The sequence below is a fragment of the Nannospalax galili genome, unplaced genomic scaffold (genome assembly GCF_000622305.1).
Source record: "Nannospalax galili isolate Female #2095 unplaced genomic scaffold, S.galili_v1.0 scaffold432, whole genome shotgun sequence".
NCBI classification, from domain to species: domain Eukaryota; kingdom Metazoa; phylum Chordata; class Mammalia; order Rodentia; family Spalacidae; genus Nannospalax; species Nannospalax galili.
Window position 1 is genome coordinate 737,431 of NW_008331138.1, and position 16,941 is coordinate 754,371.

Genomic DNA, 16,941 nt, shown 5'->3' on the forward strand with positions numbered 1-16,941 from the left:
TCCCCTGAAACTGGAGTTACGGACAGTTGTTAGCTGCCATGTGGGTGCTGGGATTCGAACCCGGTGCAAGAACGATGTTCTTAACTGCTGAGCCTTCTCTCCAGCCCATGATGGATCTTTTTAAAGTTTGAGTACAATCCTTCTAGAATTCTTCTTTCTCTTTGCTGGAGGGTGGGAGGTAGGTGCTGGGAGTAGGATCCAGGGCCTTGTGCATGCTAGGCAAGCTCTCTACTCCTAAGCCACATCCCAGCCGTTTTTTCTTTTGTTTCTTAGTTGATTAGTTTTTGTTTTTGTTTTTCGGGGTTTTGTTTTTTGATCATTTTGAGACAGGGTCTCCCTGTAGCACCGTCTGGCCTGAATTCACTCTGGAGACCAGGACAGGCTGGCCTTGAACTCACAGAGATCTGCCTGCCTCTGCTTCCCAAGTGCTGGGATTAAAGGTGTGAGCCACCACGCCTGGCTCATTTGATTAGTTTTTTGAAGCAGGGTCTTACACTGTAGTCCAGGCTGGCCTGAAGCTCTGTGTAATACTCATGCTTGAACTCAAAGCAACACTCCTGTCTCATCCTCCAGAGTCTCCACTTCTTCCTGATCGCTTTCAGACCAATGTTGGTTTCAGATCCTTGTATCTTTTTCAGCGATATTTTTGGCCCTCCTTAACTTGACTTTTGGGGGTGCGTGCAGCTTTTTGTGCTGTTCTCCCTAGGCCAGCTCTAGAGAGTGGTGGAGTGGCAAGTGCTGAGGAGTTGCTTGCTAGATGTGCAGCTGGCATGGGAGACCCAGCACCCAGGATTCTTCATTTCCCATGGAGGTTCTCTGTGGAAGCCTGCATGTAAAAGCAGAACTTGACATTTGATTCTTTCCTGTGACCTTATATTAGAGCGCAAGGTATATTCTGAGCACTGCTGTTACTTGCACACTGTTGACCTTGCTCCTACAGATAGCACGTGTGCATGCCATGCCACAAGTGGGCATACTCTGTGTAGAAATGCCATGTCAGACCTCACTCAAGCCCCTCATCACCCCTCCCCCTTGCCTAACTCCTCCTTTGTGGCCTTAGCAAATTGACTTGTCTCTGTGCTCTCTCTTTCTATAAGGTTTCTTTCACACCTTCCCCCACCTCCTAAGTAAACCATTGCATCCTGAAAGGCTGTTTATTTTGTACTCCCCATGGGAGTTAGCATAGTACCCTCCAGTGGGGTGTCTGTACTTTGGTCCACATGTGGAGGTCAGAGGACAGCTTCCCGGAATCAGTTCTCTTTCCACCATGTGCGTCCCGGGGATCAAATTCTGGTCATCAAGCCCTGTGGCAGGTGCTTTATCTGCTGGGTCATCTTGCCAGCCCACTTTATTGCTTTTTTTTTTTTTTTTTTTTTTTTTCCCCCCTGTTTTTTTTTTTTTTTTTTTTTTTTTATCCCCCCTGCTTCTGTTTTTATTGGTCCAGGAATGGAAGTGAGGAGAGCAAATGGGCTCATATATTTAGGCCAGCAGAATTGGGGTGGTTCACATGTTCAGGGGAAGCCAGGAAAGCCTTGAGCTTGGGCCGGGTGCTGAGGCTTGCCACATAGGCTGAGAGCAGAGGGAAGTCAGTCAAGCAGCCAGAGATCAGGACCTCATGGTTCAGTGGCAAATCTAGCAGGCGGTAGTCAGCAAAGGCGATAGTCAGCAAAGGTAATTTGGGCACATTGAAGGACCGGCTGCCCTTGTTCTGGGCCAGCAGGCTTTCAAATGACTTCAGGTTCCCAGAAGCCCCTTCAGACACTTGGCTTTTCCCTCCTCATAGTTATGGGGAAGCTGCTGACCAAGATGCCTGATGAGTTTCTCCAGACGGTCGTTCATCATGTCACCAGTGCTGCCTCTTGCTTGTCCTTGCCGTGGAACCCAGAACCTTGCCATGGCCCAGATGCCTTAGGCTTCCATTCAATTGATACAGCGTGAGGTCCCCATCCTGGAACTTAGGGAGCTACCCCAAAAGACAGGCGGCCTTGAGTGTACCACAGGCCTAAAGATCACCACCTCCTCCTTCTAGCTCTGGCCACTGTCTGCTAACAACATGACCTCACAGTGCCCTCAGGAGGTAAATGGTGGTGTAGTAGTAGCATGATGGGCAGTGCAGTGTAAGCACAGCAACCCACTTTATTGCTTTTATACTGTTTTTTATATGTAATAAACATATGATTGGGGGGGCAAGAGATACATTAAGGTAAAGAGAGGAAAAAAGTTCCTGAGAGTGGGAGGAGTTCCAAGAAAATAATGCCCTCTATTTTTTTTTTTAATTTTATGTGTATGAGTGTATTGCCTCTGCATGTATGCCAAGTGCACTCATGTGCAATGCCATGGAGGTCAGAAGAGGGCTTCGGATTCCCCTGGAACTGGAGTTAAGGATAGTTCATAGCCACCATGTGGGTGCTGGGAATCAAACCCAGGTCCTCTGCAAGAGCAGTCAGTGCTCTTAACAGCTGAGCCATCTCTCCAGCCCCCCCCTTTTTTTCTTTTAATTACATTTATTTAAGGGTGTGTGTCTGTCTGCCTGCCTGTCTGTTTACGCATGCATATACTGTAGCATGCTTGTAGAGGTCAGAAGGTAACTTTCAGGAGTTGGTTCTGTCTTTCCACAAGTGGGTCTCAGGGATCAAACTAAGGTCATCAAGCCCTGTGGTAGGTGCCTTTACCTGCTGATCCATGTCACCAACCCTGATACTGTTTTCTTTTTCTTTTCTTTTTTTTTTTTTCTTTTTTTTGGTCTTTTTGAGACAGGGTCTCCCTGTAGCCCCAGCTGGCCTGAAACTCATTATGTATGTAGGTATGTAGACCAGGCTGGCCTTGAACCCACAGAAATCCTCCTGCCTCTGCCTCCCGGAGTGCTGGGACTAAGGGCGTGCTTCACCATGCTCAGCTTCACTTCTTTTCATACCAAAGTCATAGCTTCTAACGTCTTATTTTCAAATGTGCCCTCGGCAGGAACTATGAAATTAATCTTTTCCAACTCAATTCCATTCCCTTATTTGCTCTTTCTCTCCCCCTGCCCCAGAATATTCCATAGCTTCATAGTGTTTCATTTGCAGTCCTAAAATAGCAATTAAGGACCTATTATGCATCTGTCTGCTAGTGTTAGAGGTTGAAAGAGGAATAGGATGGTGCATAGAGTCCTAAAGGACTCTCAACCTAGGGGACTCAGGTCAGAGAAGGTACTTGGATCACCCTTTGAGCCAGGGTCGGTCACATAAGGTTGATATGTACTGGAAGATAATCTGAACTCCTGGTCCTCCTCTCCTGCTAGATTTTCCAGATTATACGTGTGCACCACCACAGCCCTTTTATGTGGTGCTGGGTCTTCATGCATGGTAGGCAAGCACTCTGCCAGCTGCACCGTGCCCACAGCCCTCCTATTGGATCTGCCATCAGTACTTCAGCATTTCTTTCCCTTCTTTTGCAAAACATATATGCAATTTGGAATTACTTTGTTTAGTGCATTTTAAACATTTCATGGATGTGTGTTTTTGTTTCTGTTTTTGAGACATGGTCTTTCTCTATAGCTCAGGCTGACCTCAAACTTGAGATCCCCCAACTCAGATCCCTGAGTCCTAGGATTGCAGGTGGACAGTACCACAGCTAACTTATTGAAGATTTTATTATTCAAGTAATGGGTTTTTTTTAATTTTTTTTTTTTGGTTTTTTTGAGTTCAAGTTATGTTTAAAGTGCAGTTGAACATCTTCGATACAAAATCTTGGTATTTTTGTGCTTTTTTGCCTCTTCTTTTTCTCATACATTGCCATTATAGTTATTTGTCTTGCCTTCTAAGGGTGTTGGCACAGAGTGAGTGTTTTAACAAATGAGTCCATCTGAAAATGTTTCCTTTGAGCTCAAACAAGACATTTCTAATGCAAAGAAGATCCTAGGTAAGACCTCACTGGAGAGGTGACTGTTGAAGAGAGCGTTAGTTAGGACTATGCTGTTCGATTCCCTGGTGTCCATGAAGCTGAAGGCTTTCGGTGTTAGAGAAGTCAAAAAGGAAGGATGCATGTCTGGGTCAAGGCTTTCAGGTGAGAGACATTAGATTTTCTGACAGGATGGGGAGGCTCTCCTGGAAAGGGAAGGTGGACTGGTGTGAGTCAGGTGTGACGGTCAGGGCCAGTGTCTGCAATGCCTGGGGTTGCCCAGGGCTTTCCAGACAGTTTCCTTGGATCCTTTGGTGTCTAAGGAAGTGGATCTGCATGATGAGGGGCAGGTCAGATCACCAGGATGCTGATACCTGTACCCCTAAGTGTCCCTTGAAGATTTCTTGGGAAAAGGATTTTGTCTCTCATTTTCTCTGTCTTCCTACTGTTCCCACCTCTAGGAAGGTAGGTTTTGAAGGTTTTCCCTTGAGAGCATTTGCTAGCCTGCGTCAGGTTGAAGACTTAGGGAGTGTTTCTACAGCCATTGGCTTTGTCAGTCAGTCTTGCTGTGTCTCCCTGCTCCAGATATTATGAATCTGGCCCCTGCCACCAGCCATAGTCTCACTCTGTCCCTTACTTATTGTCATAGCTTCCTTTTGAGTGGTCTTTCTGCTTCTGATCTCGTCCATTCCTAATCCATACTGCTCCAAGTGTCTTTCTAAAGCTGGTGGCGCCCACATTGCCTTCCCCTATCGGCATTCTCCATCATCCAGGACAGAGTTGAACGCTGCTGCCTGCAGGTCTCCCCATGTCTAGCTTTGCCTCTTGTTCTCTTCGTCCACTCCAAACTACAGGTCACAATCAGAACTGTTCACCATGCCTCAGAGGTCCCACTAGGAGCCCTTCTCTGGTCTTCCCTCTGAGACAGAGCCCCTGCCATGCCCTGCGCCTTTCTCTATGAACACTCAATGCACTGGACCCCAATTGTCTGCCTCCTCAATAAACCCTAAGTTCCTCGAGGGAAGGGACTGGGTCTTCATCATTGTTTCCTCCAAGCCAAGAACACAAGGCTCTAGTAAATGATTATGAATGACTGAATAGTGCAGGACAGTCAAAAGACCCCATCCCTCAAAAGCTCCATTCAGCAGTGGAAACCTGGAGTGTGTACATAGAAAAAGCCATGTATAATGCTAAGGTCCTGGGCAAAATTGCCATATCTCAGTGGGAACAAATGATCTATGTGTTTAGTGTGGGAATAAGAGAGGATTGCAGACCGGGAGTGTGTGTGAGATTCTAGGTAGGATGTCTAAGTAGATGGGCTCAGGAGGAAGGAGCTGCCACCTAGCAGAGTAAGAGGCAGAAATCAGCCTGGAATGGCTGATGGGAAACTTGGTGTCCCCCAGGTGGGAGCTGACCACAAAGATTTCAAGGAATTTTTCCCTCAGGTTGGAAATGAGATGAAAAATACTCAGAATAGACCAAATAGCAAGCTGATACCAGGCTAGCAAAATATAGTCTCTCTATATGGTAGGATGCCATTTAGAATACGAAGAGCCTTGAAAATTATGGTCAGTGAGACAGAGCAGTTAGAATAAGTCCAGGATGTATGATCCCATTTATACAAATGTCCAGAATAGGCAGATCAGTCAGCTCAGAAAGTAGGTTAACAGTTGCCAGTAGCTGCACAGAGGCAGGAGTTTGAAGTGGCTGCTCGTGGGATAGTTCCTTGATGAGTTGATACAAGTGTTATAAAATTGACTTGATTTTTTTTTAAAATATACTGGACAAAAGAAAGTGTCATTACATTATATATTGTGGATGAATTGAGTGGATGTGAACTGTTTATCAACTGTTACAAAATAATAACAGCAAAAGGAGGATAAATAGATGTTTTCTTCCAGATTTGGTCAATATTCACTGAATCTGCAGTTGCCTGTTTTAATTTGGGATAGATTCTTAGAGAAGAGGCCTGCTCAAGGAATTGTTCACGACTTGGAAGCAACTGGAGGAGACAGTGTTGGTCTGTATTAGTTTTCTTATTGCTGTGACCAAATACTGACAAGAAGCAGCTTAAGGGAGGAAGGGTTTATTTTGGCTCAGAGTTTGAGCTCACAGTCATCATGGTGGGGTAGGCATGGTGGTAGGAGTGTGAGGCTGCCTGTTCACATAGGGAAGGATCAGGAAGCAGCACGCAAGGAGTGCTGGCACTCAACTGGCTTTCTCCTTTTTCCTCTTTTCATTCCATCCAGGAGCCCAGCCCATGGCATGGGCCCCCACATTCAGTCAGAGTCTTTCTTCCCTCCTTTAATCCTCTCTGGAAAAGTCCTCACAAATACACCCAAAGGTGTGCCTTATTAATGCCCTAGGTATTAATACAGTCAAATTAACGACTGAAAGTAGCTATCACAGAGTCTCTGTGGCTCCAGTGACATCAAAGAAATGAGTGCTGACCACCTGAGAGTGCTCACTTTTCCTGCCTCTGAGGCTCATGTGCTAAATTAGAGGAGAGAAAATAAGGAAGCCAAGTCATAAGACATAGTAAAAGATGAGTTCATGGGGACTGACCCCTTTGAAGCCTCTGGTTGGCTAGTGTCTGCCAGCACCTTACCCCTTTTTAAAAAATTTATTTACGGGGCTGGAGAGATGGCTCCACGGTTAAGAGCACTGACTGCTCTTGCAGAGGACCCAGGTTTGATTCACAATACCCACATAGCAGCTACGAACCATCTTTAACTCCAGTTCCAGGGGAATCTAAAGCCCTCTTCTGACTTCTGAGGCATTGCATGACACAGGTGCACTCATTTATATGTAAGCAATACACTCATACACATAAGATAAAAATAATAAATAAATAAAAAATGTTATGTGTATGTGTGTATTGCCTGTGTGTAGGTAAGCGCACCCACGTCGTGCAATGCCCGCAGAGGACAGAAGAGGCTGTCAGATCCCCTGGAACTGGAGTTATGGACAGTTGTTAGCTGCCATGTGGGTGCTGGGATTCGAACCTGGGTCTTCTGCAAGAACAATCAGTGTTCTTAACCGCTGCGTCATCTCTCCAGCCCTAAAATATTTTTTTTAGTTTACAGTTTATTTAATGTGTATGAGTGTTTTACCTGCATATATGTAAGTGCACCCATGTTGTACAGTGCCCCCAGAAACCAGGAGAGGGCATCAGATCCCCTGGAACTGGAATTACAGACTGTTATTAGCTGCCGTGTGGATGCTGGGAACCAAACCCAGCTCCTCTGCAAGAACAGCTAGTGCCCTTAACTGCTGAGCCATCTCTCCAGCCCAGCTTTCCCCTTTCTTATCTTTACCCAGGCTTTCCATTTCTGTCCCATACAAGTTTTGCTCCATCTCTGAATGCTGCAGGGTGTTGCCATTACAGGGCTACCTTTGCCATAACAGGGCTACAGATACCTAAGTATCTGCTGGGTGTTGGTTCCAGTGCAGTGCAAAGCAAGGTTTGGAGATGGCAGATTCTCAGACCACTGCCACCTATAATTTGAAAGACAGTGCAATTAAATGTTAGGTTTGTGGGCGCGCTTCTGGAGATCTGAACCCCCAAAAGTCGCTATGGAGATTTTATACCTATTCATACATGCAGAATGTTTACTGCATTTATCAAGCAATGAAAACAAGGGGTGTCTCCACCCCCCAGGGGTTCACTGTCTATATTAGTTACTGTTCCCATTACTGTGGCAAAAGCAACTTAAGGAAGGAAAGGGGTTTCGGCTCACAATTTGAAGGTATGGTCTGTTGGGATGCAGAAGGTATGTGGCCTTCCCTTTTCCCTTGGGATGATGCAACCTGCATTCACAGTGGGTCTCTTTACCTCAGTTAAACCTATCTGGAAACACCCTCACAGACACACCCAGAGGTATGTCTTATAGGTGATTGTAAAGCCAGTCAAGTTGGCAATGAGGATGAACCATCACGCTCTCTAGCCAGAATATGTGTGGACTACCAGCCATGTAGTACAGATCAAGCAAAGGTGGGGATACTTCCTTGCCTTCAAGGAGCATGACCCCTGCTAAGTTTTTCACCTTACATAGTGTTGTAAGAGTGATAGAGATTCCCCTCTCCCAAGAGGGATGGGGTGGGGTGGCTTACCCTACCACAGCTCTTGGCAGCTCTCCAAGAAAGGAGAAGGTCCTTCTCACCTGAGGTGGGCTTCAAGTTACTAACAGCCAACCTCTAGCGGTGCTGTGCCATCTCCTACAGCTGTGACCTTCTGAAACAATTGTTGATCAAGTATATGGCAGCAGACAACAGCAACAGTTTGAGCTTGGTAATGCGTTTGTCCTGGCTTTACTTCCCACATCCTACCTCTGCATCATAGAATGAAAACAATCATCTGTACAGACAGTCATCTGGAGGTGTTGGAGTCTAAGCACAGCCTCAGTTTATCCTTCCCTGCAGTGGTACTACACTCCTACGCTTATGCTTTTGCATGGTCTTAGGAATAGATGCCCAGTGTTGGGGAACTCTTGAAAGTGTGATACGTGGTTCAGAAATTACCAACCCAGTTTTTCCTGGAACTAGTCTCCAAAAAATTCCATCAAGCTGTTAAATGGAAAATAGCTGCTAAAAATTTGGTCATGCAAGTATTTTCAGCTTTATAACTAACGGAGAGCAAATTACAATGTCGCCCTGATGGGAGACAGCAGGACAAAAGGCCAGCTATTGCTTGAGCTGATTCTCTGCAGCTGTTGGTGAACTCCCAGATTGCTTCATCCAGTTGGGAAATGAACTTTATTTGGACCTAGCACGCAGCACAGTGCCTTTGGTGAGAGATGCCAGCATAGTGTCTGCGGATAGCATGGCCAGTGTGGCTCTGAGCAAGTTCCTCCACTTCTCTTAAGTGTCTGTTTTCCTTCACTGTTGCCAGAGACAAAAATAGTGCTCTTGCAGGATAGTCGTGCAGCCAGTGCCAGCACAGAGCTCACCTGCCAGGCCTGAGCTCTGGGTCTCCTGATTCTCATCGTGTCCTCATATCCCTGAGACAGCTGTCACCTCCACTGCCCTGATTGGAAGCCAGGTTCAGGAAGAGGAAGACACTGCCTGGGACTTAACCCAGAGCCTTTGTCTTCCTCACCTCCCTTCTTTGGAGTTATTGGAGTCCACAGAAAACACATCAGGTAGGGGCCAGGAGCCTCACAGGGAAGTAAAATCGGGCCAGATAAAGCTAGGCTCTGTTCCCCAACACCCCAACCCCTCTGTTCCTGAGGGCTTGCCTCCTGACAGTGTCCAGCACCACTTTCAGCCCCCCGACAACACAACCATGTACTTCACAAAACAACCGCCCACCGTGTACTTCACTTCCAGTGCTGATTCTCGGCATTAGCACCACACCCTTCAGAGACCAAGGGTTCAGTCCCACAAGACTGCCCTCACACAGGTACCTGAGCAAGTTTTGGGTGGCTTAGTGAGAGTCAGGTGAGAACTTGTCAGGTGAGGACTGCAGCAAGGAGAATGTTCTAGAATGTGCTAGAATGACCCCTAGGACCAAAGATAGCATTTCCCCACAACGTTTGGTTTGCTATAGCAGGTATGTCTCAGGATGGCATGGCAGTGAGGAATTTTTGGAATGCAGGTCTTTTGCACTTACTGTGTGGATGAGGTGTCCACAGCAAGGGACACCCCAGAAAATACCTGCTCGGCATTTGGATGTGCTCCTTAACCTGGAAATTCCGCAGGCCCTGCCATTCAGGGTTTCGTGGAGCTTCCATCTGTGTGTCATGAATAACCAAAGACACTGGCTCCTGTCACTCAGGAAACTCCAGGGCATTTAGAAGCTCTGTACCAGTCACTTGTTAAGGCACTCTGCCCAGTCCCTCCTCAAACTTAAGATCTTGCAAGGGAACTTCCTTCTCCTGAGGGGACCCACAAGGAGGCAAGAGGTCTAAAGCTGAGTGGTGCACCAGGAAGGGCCCAAGCCTCCTCAGCAGGCTTTCTTCAGAGCACCTTCACCAGACATTAACTAATCTCCCCCAAGCTGGAGGATGGTGTTAATCTCAGAACAGCACTAATCCTTTTTTACAAGAGGAAACAGAAATCCCAGAGTCCTTTGGGCACAGTCAGCTCACAGCTGTACAGCCTTGGACTAGGTAGAGCTTCTTCGAACCCAGGAAGCAGCTCCCCTACAGGAAGCCTCCACATTTTACTGAGTGCATCATAGCCATTTAGGAGAGCTGCAAGACTAGAGCGGCACCCTGCAGTCAGAGGCCCACACTCTGGAGCTACTTCCCACAGGGCCCCTTTGCCATGCAGATGTCCCCAGCTTCACTGTGGCCTGTAGTAGGCAAGTGACAGTCTGGACACACCAGGAGGCACCCTGCAAGTGATTCCCTTCATTGTGACCCTTTGTGTTGGTGAGAAGTCCTAGAATATGAGCTGTACAGTTTTACAAGCTGTGGTTGGGGTGTCTGTAGCTTAATACTGTCTACAGTTCTGGGGTACTTTTTTTCTGCCTTTGTGTATCCCTCAGAACCCTCCTGTTTTTCTGCTTCCTCATAAGTAAAGCATGCACAAGTCACTTTGGCATTCCAAAAATTCCTCACTGCCATGAAGGCAGGCGTCAGCTTGCCAGCCCTTGCATGTTCCAGATAAGCAGAGTTCATTTAGCTTGTGACTCGGCCTTGCTAGCGGATTTCCTCAGGACCTGGTGCCCTGTGTGATCAGAACAGTGTGCCCTGGCACATTGCCTGGAGAGCCCGGCAGCCAAAGAGAAATCATACGTGTCTCACCAAGTAACCCTGCTTTTCATCTAAGACAGAAATTGTCTGGGTGGCAGCCCAAGTCCCTAGTGCCATTCCGACAGGCCTACTCTGCCTGGCTGTCTATGCATCAGAGAAACCCTGCGTGAACCAAAAGGGGACCTTGTACAGGGTCAGAGGGACAGCAGCCTGTCCCGTGAGAGTGTCCCTTCATAGAGCTGGCCTTCTCTCCCGCCCTTTCACACTTCCATCCTGTGTTGCCTCACTCTGGTGGAGTACTCCCAACCTCCACTTTCCAGGAACGATGGGGTAGGTGTCCTCCTGGTCTGGTGGTGGTAGGATGGTGCTGGCATGTACTGCCACCCTACAGTGTACCATTCCTAAGCTCTTCCACACAAGGCTCACTGCTGACGCTCTGTAGGCAACACAGACACAGAGATCTTTTTTATCTTCCCCAGTTTTCAGGTACAGACCCTGAGGTGAGACTGTGGGCAGAGTCAGGAGGCAAAGTGTCCTGGCCCATCCTACAGCCCAAGCCCCACATCCTGGGGTAGACGCTCAGCATCACTGACCAAGCCAAGGATAACTCTGTCTGTTCCACCCTTTGAGGCTGGTTGTAAAAGTGTCAGAAGACCAGCGTAGAATGACTGTGAAGACTGAGCCTGTCAAAAAGGGCAGGGGGACAAAAACTTGGGTGACTTTTCAGAGAAGTGCTACCCATTGTGGGACATCCCAGGTATAAACAAGCTATGGCACACTCTGCTCAACTAATGAGAAAATAGGCAGGATAAATAAAATAGCTGCATAAAATGGTAGCTGTGGTAAACCATTCGGGGAGGCAGGCAGGCCTCTGAGGAAGGTAGAAGCTGCACACATGCTTCGAGGAGAGATGGTAACCAATAAGCTGCTGTTCTTTGCTGGCCGTCCAAGGTTTTCAGGCCCGTGGCTGATGGAGCAGTCTGCTGTAGCCCTCTACCTCCCACACTTTGTCCCCCAAACTCTGCACTTCATCCCCTCTTTCCTCCCACAGCCACTGGCCCCTTCTAGCCCCTCCACAGCCATAGGCACATACTGCCAGCTCTCCTGGACTGTGGGGACCCCCAGGCCACCAACATTAAGCTGGTGTTCACCATATAGCAACTTGGAAATGTTGTTCGGTGTTATGCAGGAGAGTGGTGTGTGAACTGAGCTGCCCAGCTCATCTCCATCTCTGCTGCTTGTTTACCAGAGGCTTGGTTTCTTCATCCTAGGACTCTGGGCAGTTGCAAGGGTCTTGAAAGGATGGAGGAAGTACTTGTGGCTGTCCTGGCCTCAGGATAGGCACTACATCATATAGACCATGTCATTACAGCAGGGACTCGGGTCTGGCCGTGGTGAGCCAACTGAAGTGTTCATGAGAGCAAGGAATGCCCACCCTATAGCAAGGCCATGAGCATTGGAGTAGCAAAGGTGGGATGACAGAAGCCCCCTGTGGGCACATGTAGACAAGTTTCGTTGTGTTTTTTTCTGGATTTCAGGCCTTGAAATCAGCTTTTCATGTCAAGACTTCAGACTGTGCCTCCTCAGAGACCAGAACTATGAATGGTGACTTTTTGCATCCTTTTTTGGGCCACTGTGCATCAGGAGCCTGATTAAAGTTGGTCTTTGCCCTTCTTGCAGCTTGGGAGGGGTCTGCCAGTGCCCTTGAGCTTTCTACCTGGCTGCTCTGGAGGAGTGTTAACATCCTATGTGGAGAGAATGACAGTGGTGTGGTAACTCAGTACATCCTGACTCTAGCAGGCTGTGTCCTTGTTGGCAACTCTTTGTTCAACCATGAGCTCCCTCAGAACCAGTTCCCTTCAGAGTCACATTGGCACCATCCCTTGCCACTGCACTCATATGGGTATGCTGACGAAGTCACACTTAGAAGGAAAGGACACTTGACATTCTTGGCATAAGGGTTCTCCCAGCTGTCCTGGCTGGGAACCTTCATTCCTGTTCTTCAGAGAGCACTGTGTTCTCACCTTCACTGCATCACGTGCCTCCCACAGAACAGTCATCAGGGGTGTGTTCTCTGGTATGTCAGGGGAGCACAGAATTTTTGGCTCAGTGCTACACCCAAAAGCCCTGTTTCACAGTTCATGGCAAGCCTGGCCAGATGCCCAGATAGGTGCAAGGACTTTGTGGCTTCCCTTCAGATTACCCAGCCCTTCTTCCTCAGACAGTCCTGGGATGATGACGTACATGCTGTGCAGATGTCAGTGGCTACAATACAGCTAACACAAGGCTCATCATAGTACAGTGTGTGGCACTCAATCGAGGAAAGAGGTCTGACATTGGCAGGAGGAGCTTGGCCAGGGGAGGAAGCCAACAGGGGCTCTGAAGAGACTGAGCACCTCTAGCTGCCCACAGCACAGGAAGATGAGGGAACCTGGTGAGTGGGACCCCTGCGACCTTGCAAGGACTGCAGCTGGAAGCTTCCCCAGCAAGGCTGCAAGGCTTTTTTTCTCAGAGCACCTGCTCCTTTCAGATGGACCCTGGAGCAGAGAAGGGGGGGAGCTGCCTGACAGCAGTGTGAGACTGCCCCTCATGGGATGTAGCCTGATGCCTACATGCTCCATCAGCTGAGATGGACCCATGTTAGCTGGGCCAGATCATACCTCCCCCATTCATCCAGTTCTCTGGCCTTGGACGGATGGCCTGGCCTCTCTGAGCCTCCTATTGCTGACTGAAAAACAGATTATGTTTGGTGGTGCTCATCTGTGATCCCAGCACTAGTCAGGAGAATCTGAACTTCAAGGCCTACCTCTGCTACATAGTGAGTTCAAAGCCAGCCTGGGCTGCATGAGAGAGACTCTTGTCTTTAAAAACCCAGAAAAATCTCCCTCTCTGCTTCCTGATCCTCCAAGATGTGACAAAAATCACACCACTGAAACTGCCTGGGTCCGTGGACAGAGCCCCAGCCACCATACCTCCTCTACCATGAAACTATGCACCAGAATAAATCCTTCCTACCATAAATGCTAAGAATAACAACAGGCATAATGTATTTCAGATAATTACTGGGAGGATTCAGTGTTTTTAGTTAGGAACTTAGTCATTTCTTAGAGAAAAGTTAACTATTGTTAGTATTTTAGTATTATCATTTCAGTGTACCTTTTATTTTTGTGATCTTCACAGCATCTTGACAGACTCATTAATGATACAGGTATCTTGATTTTGGTGAAGTTCCCAAGCCTCATAAAGGGCAGGCAGATTGTTCTCAGCTGCACATTTTAGCTATAAGACAGGCCAGATGTGACCAAGGGAACTCTAGTTTTGAAGCCCAGGCATGTTTTTAATGCTTTCTACAGACTGACTGGCTTCATTCAGAATGCCGACCATGTTTGCAAGCAGACCTTGCTCCTGAGGCTTATTAAAAGTGCAGACTACAGGTCTGGAGAGGTGGCTCAGCGGTTAAGAGCACTGACTGATCTTGCAGAGGACCCAGGTTTGATTCCCAGCACCCACCTGATGACTAAAATTACTTAAAATTAAAAAATTTAGCCAGGCATGGTTGCACACGCCTTTAATCCCAGCACTTGAGAGGCAGAGACAGGCAGATCTTTATGAGTTCGAGTAGCCTGGTCTACATAGTGAGTTCCAGGACAGCTGGGGCTACAGGGAAACCCTGTCTCAAAAAGACAAAAAAAAAAAAATTAAAAAATTTAAGTGCAGGCTACAAAGTTAAGCATGGCAGCACAGTCCTGTGATTCCAGCCCTCTGGAGATCAGGAGTTTCAGGCCAGCCTGGGATACATGAGACCCTGTCTCACAAAAACAGAGTGTACACTGTGAGAACAGCTAGCTGAAAACAGGCATTACACTGTGGGGTCGCCAAAGTCATCTCATTTGTTCCCACAGTACAGATGGTGGACGTCAGGCTTAGGGATGAAACCCACATCTTCCTGGCAGTGAAACTTGGTGTGTCTGCCTTTGCACACCTGCTGTGGCTGCATGATTTGGATAATAGCTACTCTGAACACAGTGCCAAGATCTCATTAACACATACCACTATGCCAAAGTAGGACCTATAACCCTCACTGCTCAGGAGAGGGGATACAGCGTAGTTGCTTCTGGTTTTGACCGAACCCTCACTGCCCCCCACCCCTTTTCTGTTGAGGTGAGAGGTAATGCACAGAGGCCTCTGAAGGAGGTACACTATGGCCAGACTGTGGGCGTGTGACCTGAAGGAAGAGCTTCTGTGGCCCCCAGAAAGCCAGTCCTCTGGAAAACACTTTAGATGTGGTAGCCAGGGAAGCCTGCTCCTTCCCTCAGCTCTGGTACCCATTGGGCCTTGCAGGTGAGCTAACCTCAGCCTCCTGGACATAGCAGAGACTAGCAGAACGGGTCATGCGATGCCTTCTACCTCCAGGAAAGTATGGCATTGCTTGCCATCCATCCTGTCTGAGTAGAGTGTTTTAGCACGTGAACAGCACCAGTTACACTTTAAAAAAAAAAAAAAAAAAAAGGACTAAAATGCTGAGGTTTTATATCTAAATATAGAAAGTAAGAACATAAGCAAATCCAAGTTTGCCTTGGAGGAAGTATCGATTTGCTGATGGAAAGGAAATGCATGATGGAAAGGAAAGGAACAGTGGCTAGGCCTTGCAAGCCTTCTGGCTGAGAGAGCTTGTGAGGGGAGCTAAGAAGGAAAACTCATTCGGACTTTGCAGATTTGGCCATGAGGCTGTTCTCTTTCCTCTTGGTTTTCAAGTGGCCTCTGAAGAGCTGGGCAGTAGAAGGGTAAAGATAGGCCAGTTCATAGCCCATAGGACAGTGCAAGCCTATGGCCACTGGGCCTGCTTCTGTCAACAAAGTAGTTGGGGGTTTGTTTTGGTTTGGTTTTTGTTGGGGGGGGGGTTGTCTTTTTGAGACAGGGTCTTCCTGTAGCCCCAGCTGGAACTTGCTATATAACCCAGGCAGGCCTCAAATTCTCAGAGATCCTTCCTCCTCCAAGTGCTGGTATCAAAGGAGTATCCTGCCACGGCTGCTCTTGCAAAGGACCTGGGTTCAGTTTCCAGCATGGCAGCTAACAGCCATCTGTAACTCCAGTTTCACAGGAATCCAACACCCTCATCTTACCTCTGAAAAGGCATTGCATGACGCAAGTACACTTACACACGTGCAGGTATAGCACTCATACACATAAAATAAAAATAGTTTTAAATTTTTTAAATAAATATCATGTGTGGCCATGGTTGAAAAATTAAGTGAAACCTGGCACTAGAGAGATGGTTAAGTTATTAAGTGTTCTTATAGAAGGCTCAGGTTCAGTTCCCAGCACTCACATGGTGACTCACAACCATCTATAACTCTAGTTTCAGAGGATCCAAGACCTCTGGTCTCTTTGGGTACCTACACTCACAGGCACAAACACACACACATACACATAATTTTAAAATGTAAATCTTGGGGCTGAAGAGATGGCTCATTGGTTAAGAGCACTGGCTGCTCTTGCAGAGGACCTGGGTTCGGTTCCTAGCACCCACATGATGGCTGACAACCATCTGTAGCTTCAGTTCCAGGGGATCCAATGCCCTCTTCTGACCTCTGTGGGCATTGCACAACACAGGTGCACTTACACATATGCAGGCAATACCTCATTCACATAAAATAAAAAATAATAAAAATTTTAAGTAAATCTAGCTGGGCGTGGTGGTGCATGCCTATAGTCCCAGCACTTGGGAGGCAGAGGCAAGTGGATCTCTGTGAGTTCAAGGCTAGCCTGGTCTACATAGTGAGTTCCAGGACAGCTGGGGCTATAGGGAGACCCTGTCTCAAAAAGACCAAAAAAAAAAAAAAAATTTTTTTTTAAGTAAATCTTAAAAAGAAATAGCAGCCATCACAGTGCTACCTGGATGTGCTTTATTCCTAAAGCATCTATCTGTTTTGCATGCCCGTATTACCCCTGGTTTCATTGACTCATAAAATTTAGATGTTGGAGAGACCTCAATTCTAGAAGGGCTGCCTTCTAGAGCCGTCTGGCAATGTGTTGTCCACACTGAACCAACAACATATATGATGCTGGAGCCTGTTGTGTAATAAGTCCCCTCAGCTGCTCTGATCCTGGCTCCACTTTGAGAACTGGAGACCCAGAACGTAGTAAAGTACCTCAGACTGTAGAATCGGGCAGGGTTCAGGTCATGACTGATGTCGCACTAAATTTTTTTTCCTCTTCCCTTCTTGGGAGACGCCCTCCCAAGACCCCAAGCTCACAGACAAACATAAGACATCTTTAGTTTGGGGGTTTTCTTTATGGTAGGGAATGCGGGGTGACTTACAAAGAAACCTCACAGTTCTTCATTAGCTTTCACCCGCAGCCT

At 47.4% G+C, this 16,941-nt stretch overlaps 1 protein-coding gene and 1 pseudogene across 1 annotated transcript in view; one reads left to right on the top strand and one right to left on the bottom strand.

Moving 5' to 3' along the window:
- Positions 1-16,941, top strand: part of Arhgap35 (Rho GTPase activating protein 35) — a 142,508-nt gene that overhangs the window by 105,547 nt on the left and 20,020 nt on the right. The gene's annotated exons all lie outside the window — the stretch shown is intronic.
- LOC115068225 lies at positions 1,472-2,055 on the bottom strand (annotated as a pseudogene).